The following is an 8,166-nucleotide window of genomic DNA, read 5'->3' as shown; positions in this document are numbered from 1 at the left end:
TCAGTGTGTCACTGTGGACTCGTATGAATAGCCTGCTTTGGAAATACTGTTTCATGTATGGTGTATACTGTACTTAGTTCTGATTGGGATTATTATGACGTCTCTTGCTTTTTATTATGCATTGCCTGCCTTTTGCTTTTGTTCTTATGCTCTATACATCTGTGAGAGAGCAATCCTTGGGCCCTACTGGCAGAAACGTCATGAAAGTTTTTGGTTTTTCAGAGGAAAGGATTGGCGAAGCTCCCTGATAGACACAAATTGGTTTATTGCATGAACTTCATCAACGCTGGACCCTGCAGCACCGGTGCCCCCCAGACAAGGCAACAGCCCATGCATTGAGAGCACCTCAGCTAAGAGAAGGAGGCAGAGAGCAGCTGCCGTTATTCAGATGGAGCCCACCTAATCTGGATTCCTTTACTCCAAGCTAAGTATACAGTTATGATTTGTGTCTGTCGCTCTCGCTGTCTCAGACAGTGCTGTTGGCTACAAGGCTTTTAAATGGTGTGATTGCAATAAATAAGCAGCATTGTGATGGACGTGCTCCTGCCTCGCTGCTCCAGAGGACTTGGTGGGTTGAAATCCTCCCCAGGTCATCGTCTGTGTCGTTGGCACATCCTTACTGTGTCTGTGTGGATTTTCCTTTGCATACTCTTTATTTTTCTTGCCCACATTTTAAATTCATTTAGTGGCTTTAAATTGCTCTCCAGATGTTATATTGAGTCTGGTCCATTCATGGAGCTAACATTCCATAGCAGACACATCTGAGGACCCCGTCCCTCCATAAGTAAGTAAATAAAATGCTAAAAGACACAAAACAAACCTAGCAAGAAAGGAAAACGTACTGCAGCTTACTGAACCCTTAGAAGAGAAAACAACATTAGAACAAAATCTTCTTCTTCTTCTTTGGGCTGCTCCCATTAGGGGTGGCCACAGCACATCATCTTTTTCCAAAAATATTAGAACAAAATACCCCTTCAATAACAAACTATAATACTAAATACAAAGCCCCACTATCTCCAAAAAAACTGCTACATAACAAAACACACATTAGATAATAATATAAATCAAAATAGAGATCCAAATAAATCCACAAAGGAAATATATATATTGTGGAATATAGCCGGCCGTTCATCCCGGCCAATACCCCCAAGCTGCGAGGTGGAGCCCTGCCTGCAACATAGAGGTGCCCCGAGTTCCAGCAGGGCATCATGGACAGTGGAGTTTTTCATCACAGCCCTGCTGGATACCATGGGAACCTCCAGGGGACGCTGAAGGAAGGCCCAGTGACTTTTGTTTCACCTATAACCCGGAAGTGCGTCTTAGTCACGGTGACAGAGCGAATGACACACTTCCGGGGTTGAAGAAAAGGAGCTTTTATCTGACCCGAAAGTGTTCATGGTCACATGGACAGAGAGGGGCGAAACACTTCTGGGTTAAGGACTATAAAAGGATTGTGGGAAATCCCAGACGTTGAGCTGAGCTGGGTGGAAGGGTGGCAATGCATCTGGGAGTGGAGGATTGATTATTGTATTGGTTATTATAGGGATTATTGTGTAGTGATTGTGTATTATATGAGTATAGTGGAGTGTAGAGTGCTTATTATTATTATTATAAAATAAAGTCATATTGGACTTTTATCTGGTGTCTGACATCTGATCTGTGGGTTCAAGGGGTCGACAGTGCCTCTGTTACTATATATATATATATATATATATATATATATATACTGTATATATCCTGCTCACTTTGCTCGCCAACCCCCCTTGCCTGCACTACATGCCTGCCACTTCACGTCTCTGCCGCTCGTGTTTGTTGTGAAGAGGGGGGCTGAATGCACCCCAAGGATACACAGTCGCTCCTCTGAAGCCCCCTCTTAAATGGTGATACAATGGTTTTCAAATACAGTTTTTTACCTCCTCTTTGCTCGATCAGCTGCTGGCTTGCTGCTGCTGCTGCCATACCACATGATCTGCATCTCGTGCGCCACTTCCAACATTTAAAAGCCTGTACAGCAGCTGTCCTGCTCTTTGTCTTTTATTTCCGGCCCCAGGTGTGGTTAAATCTCTTGGCGCAAAGTCTTCTCTTGCGGGACACGAGTTCTTGATATTTTTTAGTTTATAATTTAAAAACAGAAAAAGAATCTGAAGATCTAACAACATCACATTAAAGTTCAATACTGAAATACTGGCAGTCCAGTCCATTCTGAAAAGAATGATACCAAACATATATATGTAGGTTTTAAAATAAACCCGATTTAAATTGTGACAAAAAATTACATAAAAACGTCACATTAAATCCAACCATCCATCCATTATCCAACCCACTATATCCTAACTACAGGGTCACAGGGGTCTGCTGGAGCCAATCCCAGCCAACACGGGGCACAAGGCAGGAAACAAACCCCGGGCAGGGTGCCAGCCCACCGCAGGGCACACACCCCAAGCACACACTAGGGACAATTTAGGATTGCAAATCCACCTAACCAGCATGTCTTTGGACTGTGGGAGGAAACTCACACAGACACGGGGAGAACATGCAAACTCCACGCAGGGAGGACCCGGGAAGCGAACTCAGGTCTCCTAACTGCGAGGCAGTAGCGATACCCACTGAGCCACAGCGCCACCATCACATAAAATCGTTGCAGAAAATTTGTTGCACTTTTCGGCTTAGGATTTTATATATATATATATAGAGTAGATATTATATTGTCACGCACCCGCGTTTAGGAAACAGTCAACAAGCCCAGAAGGTGAGGGAAATCCCGCGAGGCAAAGGGTTTTATGGGCTTCTAACGTCTCTCTCTCTATCTCCAGATCCAAGGAAGACAAATAATAAATTAGATCGCTTACCTTCTTTGTATCCAGGCTCCCAAAATGGCTATTCCACTTCTGGGTCCACAGCGAGGACGTCAGTCTACACTCCTCACCGAAGACCTCAATTCCGACTTCTACCTTTTGGCGTCACTTCTGTTTCCCATTAGTGACGCCATTTCCCCTTCAATCAACAATGCCATCTTTTTGTTTCCCTATAAATACCCGCAATGTACCCTCTTTGAGTTGTCAAATGTTTTTAGATCACTTTACACGAACGTCTAACTTTCTTTTTGTTTTGTCTGCACGACATTATATGGGGCTACCACCCCAAACCTTTAATTTAATTAGGTTTAATTAACCTATAATTTATATCTGTATATTGTGAGATATGGCCGCCAGTTTGTCCCGGCCAATACCCCCAGGCCGCCAGATGGAGCCCTCCCTGCAACATGGAGGTGCCCCGAATTCCAGCAGGGCCTCATGGATAGTGGAGTTTTAATGCACAGCCCTGCTGGATACCATGGGGGTCGCTGCAGGGAGGCCCAGGGACTTCTGTTTGCCTTATAACTCTGAAGTACTTCCCAGTCGAGGGGACAGAGGCAATAACATACTTTCGGGTTGAAGAAAAGGAGTTTTTATCCGACCTGGAAGTGTTGCAAAGTCACATGGACAGAGAGAGAAAACACTTCCGGGTCAAGGACTATAAAGGATTATGGGAAACCCCAGCAGATTCAGCTGAGTTGGGAGGAAGGGTGACTGAGCTGCTGGGAGGTGTGGAGGATTATTATTGATTTATTTGTGATTGATTTATTATTGAGTATTGTGGAGTGGAGGGTGCTTTGTGCACATTTATTACAATAAATTTAGTTATTGGACTTTTTATCTGGTGTCTGATCTGAGGGTTCAAGGGGACGACAGCACCCCGAATCTGTTACAATATATATATATGGGGGGGGGGGGGGGATGGGGCGTATCCTCCTCATTCACACGCCAGCCTCGAGGCGTATGTTACATCCACTTATCTAGCGAACGAGAGAACTACTTAACGGATTTAGATCAGTCGCTTTTCTAGAAATTGCTTGAACATTCCCATTGATTTTGCAACTTCTCTTATAGAATCATAATTCGCTTGCAGGAGCGATATATTTGTGCTAATCTGAGACAGAGGCTGCGGGTCGAGGGGAGGAGGAAGCGTGACGTCAGGAGTGGGGAGCTGGTCAGGGCCCTCCTCACTGTCCTGTTCCACTACTACGCGGGTGGAGCTGCAGGGGACGGATAGTAAAATATAAAACAAAATAAACTTCAGGCAAGAAAATTAAGTAGCCAATTGTGAAGGCTAGGGGGCACTACTGAGCCCCAAAAACAAATACATAAAATAGTCCTGGGTTCAAGTAAAAGGGCTTTATTACAAAGTACCTTGTATAAGAATCAAGCAGGCGTTTCTTCTTCTTCTTTCTTTCTTTCTCTCCCTCTCTCTCTACACCGCACTGCTACTCCTCCAGTCGAGTGTTTCCATTCTCCCCTCCCAGCTCCAACCCACCTGGACAAGGTACTGTGGTCCCTTTTACCGAGGACCCCGGAGCACTTCCAGTGACGTGATGTAGCCACTTGGAAGCACTTCCAGGTTATGAGAAAGCCAGGGATGTCCTCCCTCAGGAGCGCCCTCTACCACCCGCCAGGGACCCCTACAGGGCTGCCCCTCCGGACTCCAACTCCCGTGCAGTCCTGCGTGTGTCCAAACTGGGACCCCATACGAGGGACACTACCATCTATTAAAGTGGGGGATGAACTGCTCCCGGGCATCTTCTCTTGCCCATCGCTTGTAATCTTTGGGCATACCACTCATAAGGTGTCCCGGCCTGGTGTTGCCCCCATTTAGTCCATCCTTCCGTTATGACATCCCGGCTGGGTAAGGATTCCACCTCCATCCTGGGTAAGACGTCCAACCATCCTCTGGGGCATCTACACCTGCAGAATAGGAAAGCATATTATTACCCAGATGAAAAGAAGTGATAATCTGATAAAGCAAAACAAATAATACCAAAATCAAATAACAGATTGAAATACAGTAGACTGTACACAAATATGGCATGATAGGGCCCATTGGCAAAAGAAACTTAGAAACACAGTAAATATTCATAATTAGCATAACTGCATAACAATATTAGGATGGCTGTACAATAAAATAAAATAGCAAGACGCAAAAATTAAAAAATACACATCATAAGAATAAAAAACAAACAAACTACAGAACAACAGCCGACGAGCACAGCCAGCCATGTCTGATTGCTTAGCAGCTGCTCCTGGCAGCTCCAAACTGTTTGCGCTCATTCCTGACCTGGGGGGCTTTGTTCCCATATTCAGGGTTACGCTGCACTACACCGAGTTTATAAGATGAGATGAAGTCTCTGATCCCTATTGCATCACAGTAACACGGCTTGTGCCATCTGGCCAGGATGGTAAATCCTTTGGGATATAACCTTTGGGAGGTGCAGGAATTGACGGGACACGACAGCCATGGCCAGTTCTAAACATTCACACGCTGCTTGTGGATAGATTGGGGAAGATAAGACGGCCTTCTCCTGTAAGACGTCCATCTGGGCCCCTGGGACCGACTCCCTCATGTTTCACTGAAGCGAAATGTTTTCCGAAGGATTCGGGACGGACGCCAGAGCTCACTAGCAAAACTGCTGCCCCCTGACCTCGTGACGGCACAGCTTGAGAATAAAAGGCATGACCTCGCCGGCTTCATGGCAAGGCAGTGCTGGGACTGTGGGATCAGCAAATCTCATTTGACACGCCATCCTGCCTTTGCTCCAGATATGTACAAAATGTTTATGGACTGCCCCCCTGAACCACCATCTTTATTTATTTTTTACATTCAGTTCCAACAATAATATCAGGGTGCCAGAGGTGCTGGGATGGGTATGGATGATATACAATGTGTCAACTTACCTCGTCACGCACGAGAGAGAAGACAGGGCAGCTTCAAGGTTCCTACAAAGAATCTGACGAGGCTCATCTCATTGTTTTCTGTTATCTCTATTTCTGCCCGTCATGCGTCAGCCTTAATCCCACATATCCTCTTTATCCAAATTGTTCTTTTCCATTTTCAGCTGTTGCCATTTAGCATGCTTCTCCACCTCCCTCACATTCCTGTTACCTGACTGCAGAGGCCAATGCTGCCCTTTGCACCTCCATCCCTCATGATACCCACACAGGTGCCCACTTCCATTTAAGTTCTCTTTTATCGTTTCTTGCAGTTCTCGCCGTCCTATCCTTTTCCTGCTTCTCTTACATCTTTGGCTCCCTATAGCTCTAAACCCGTCTTGATTTGATTCATTACGGCTTTAGTCTAATTTATAATGCCTTTCTCGTGTGTCTTCCAAACATCTCGTGCTTTTCCTTATCTCTCTGGCACCCTTATATTCTTTTCTGGCATTCCCTTTTGCCTTTTCTCGTCAACTTGTTGTTTTAATTTCCAAGCATCTCACATTTGCCTTACTTACCTCTCAGGCCTCTTAATTATTTTTTGATCATCTCTCTGGTTCCTTTATGTGCTGTTTTTTGCTCAAATGTTCGCCACGTTCTCCTCTCCAAGAATCTTGTGCTCATAGACGTCTTCATTCCATCCGTCTTTTTGTCCGCCACTTCCACTTCTAGTTTCTCTCTCATATCTTCTCTGGCTTCTTATCTCTTGAGCACCTCTACTTTGTCTTCTTTCCCCCTCAGTCATCCTTCTGTTGTTATCTCTGCATGGCTTTTGTTCTTCAGATGTTCTGTTTCCCTTTCCCAATTATTTTACATGCGTTGTCGTTTTTTGTTTTTGCTCACTTGATTCACGTCTGCCGAAAATCTCAAGCACTTCCTCTTTCTTCATTTGTCCATCAGCCACCTTTACCCCGTCTGTCCCGTATGATTCAAAACGATGTCCTCTGCAGCCTCTCTCTCATGTGTCCCATGCTCGTTACGTCATACATCTCTTTGTTCTCTTCTTCAGACATTTCTAATGTGCCTTCCTTCTTAAGTGCTCTTTAGACATCTTTATGGGATTGTGGGAATGGAAAGGATTTTTTTTGACCAAAAAACTAGCACCATACCCATACCACATCTACCTTTCTTTCTGGGTTCTCACATTCATTGTCTCACAACCATCAGCCATCTTTGTCCTTTTCATGTCCATATTCTTGATACTGTCACAAGAATAACGAGAAGACATCAAAAAAGGTTTCGGGCAGCCACCCGTATATATTGTGCCCTGGCAGCAAACTGGGTTTGGTTGATTATTTGTGTTCAGGTTCAAGTCCAAAACAGAACTGACTTTAAGGCTGTAAAGATAGCGGCTTTAAAGGCCGAGGCAGGAAGTGACGTCATCGGAACTGGAAATGACGTTATCAGTGGGGCTGGAACTGGAAGCGACGTTGTCGGTGCCGAAGTGACGTCATCAGTGGACCCCCGGGGAAAAAAGCGGAAGTGAAGCCATCAATGGTGCTGGTACTGGAAGTGATGTCGTTGGGGACCGGAAGTGACATCATCAATGGCACCGGAAAACCATGCAGGATTTCCTGTGGATGGTCTGCAGAGGATTGAGAGAGAAAGTCAGTGCACCTGGTCTGGCGTGGAACTACCATTATTCAGGCCCTTTAGCTACCTGTGTGACAATACCCTCTTGAATGTCCTTCTTCTCTTCTATACTGTAGTGGTTCAAGGGACAGACCAGTCCAAAGAAAAGTTGAGGTGCCAACCTGACCACCGCCTTTAATAATAACAACAGAGTGAAGACGATAGTGACTGCCACTGATAGCTCTTCACTAAGGTCTGTCAGTGGAACTCCATACTGAAGTGGGTTCAGGTCTAGACTGACACATCACGTTCAGACTGCAATGGGCAGGGCATCTCTGAGGAAGGAGGTCAGAGTCATTCACCGTCAAGGGGCTGTGAATGGAAGGGACAAGACTGTTAGCGACAGTGCCCCCTCTCGTCGCAGAGTGGTATCGCGTATCTGAGTTGAGCTGATAATGTGATCCACAGATGTGACCTCACACATCTTCTTCTCATTGTCTTGTACACTACCGGTCAAAAGTTTTAGATCTCCTCAGTTTTTATGGAAATGCTCACAGTTTAATGTCTTAACGTTTCATGAAATCAAAGCATTGAATAAATAAACAATAGCAAATAAGAAAAAATTAAGTCAAGGAATCATTACGTACACAAAATCTGATTCAAATTTTTGATTCATCAAAGTAGCCCCCTTTTATTGATATAACAGCCAAACTGTGGTAACCCTTGTGATTCAGAATGCCAGTCACTCTGGGCAAGTCACCAACTCTGCCTCCAGCAAAAGAACCGCAGA

This window comes from Erpetoichthys calabaricus, chromosome 1, assembly GCF_900747795.2.
Source record: "Erpetoichthys calabaricus chromosome 1, fErpCal1.3, whole genome shotgun sequence".
In the NCBI taxonomy this organism is placed as follows: Eukaryota; Metazoa; Chordata; class Cladistia; order Polypteriformes; family Polypteridae; genus Erpetoichthys; species Erpetoichthys calabaricus.
Note: the sequence above shows the minus strand (reverse complement) of the source record.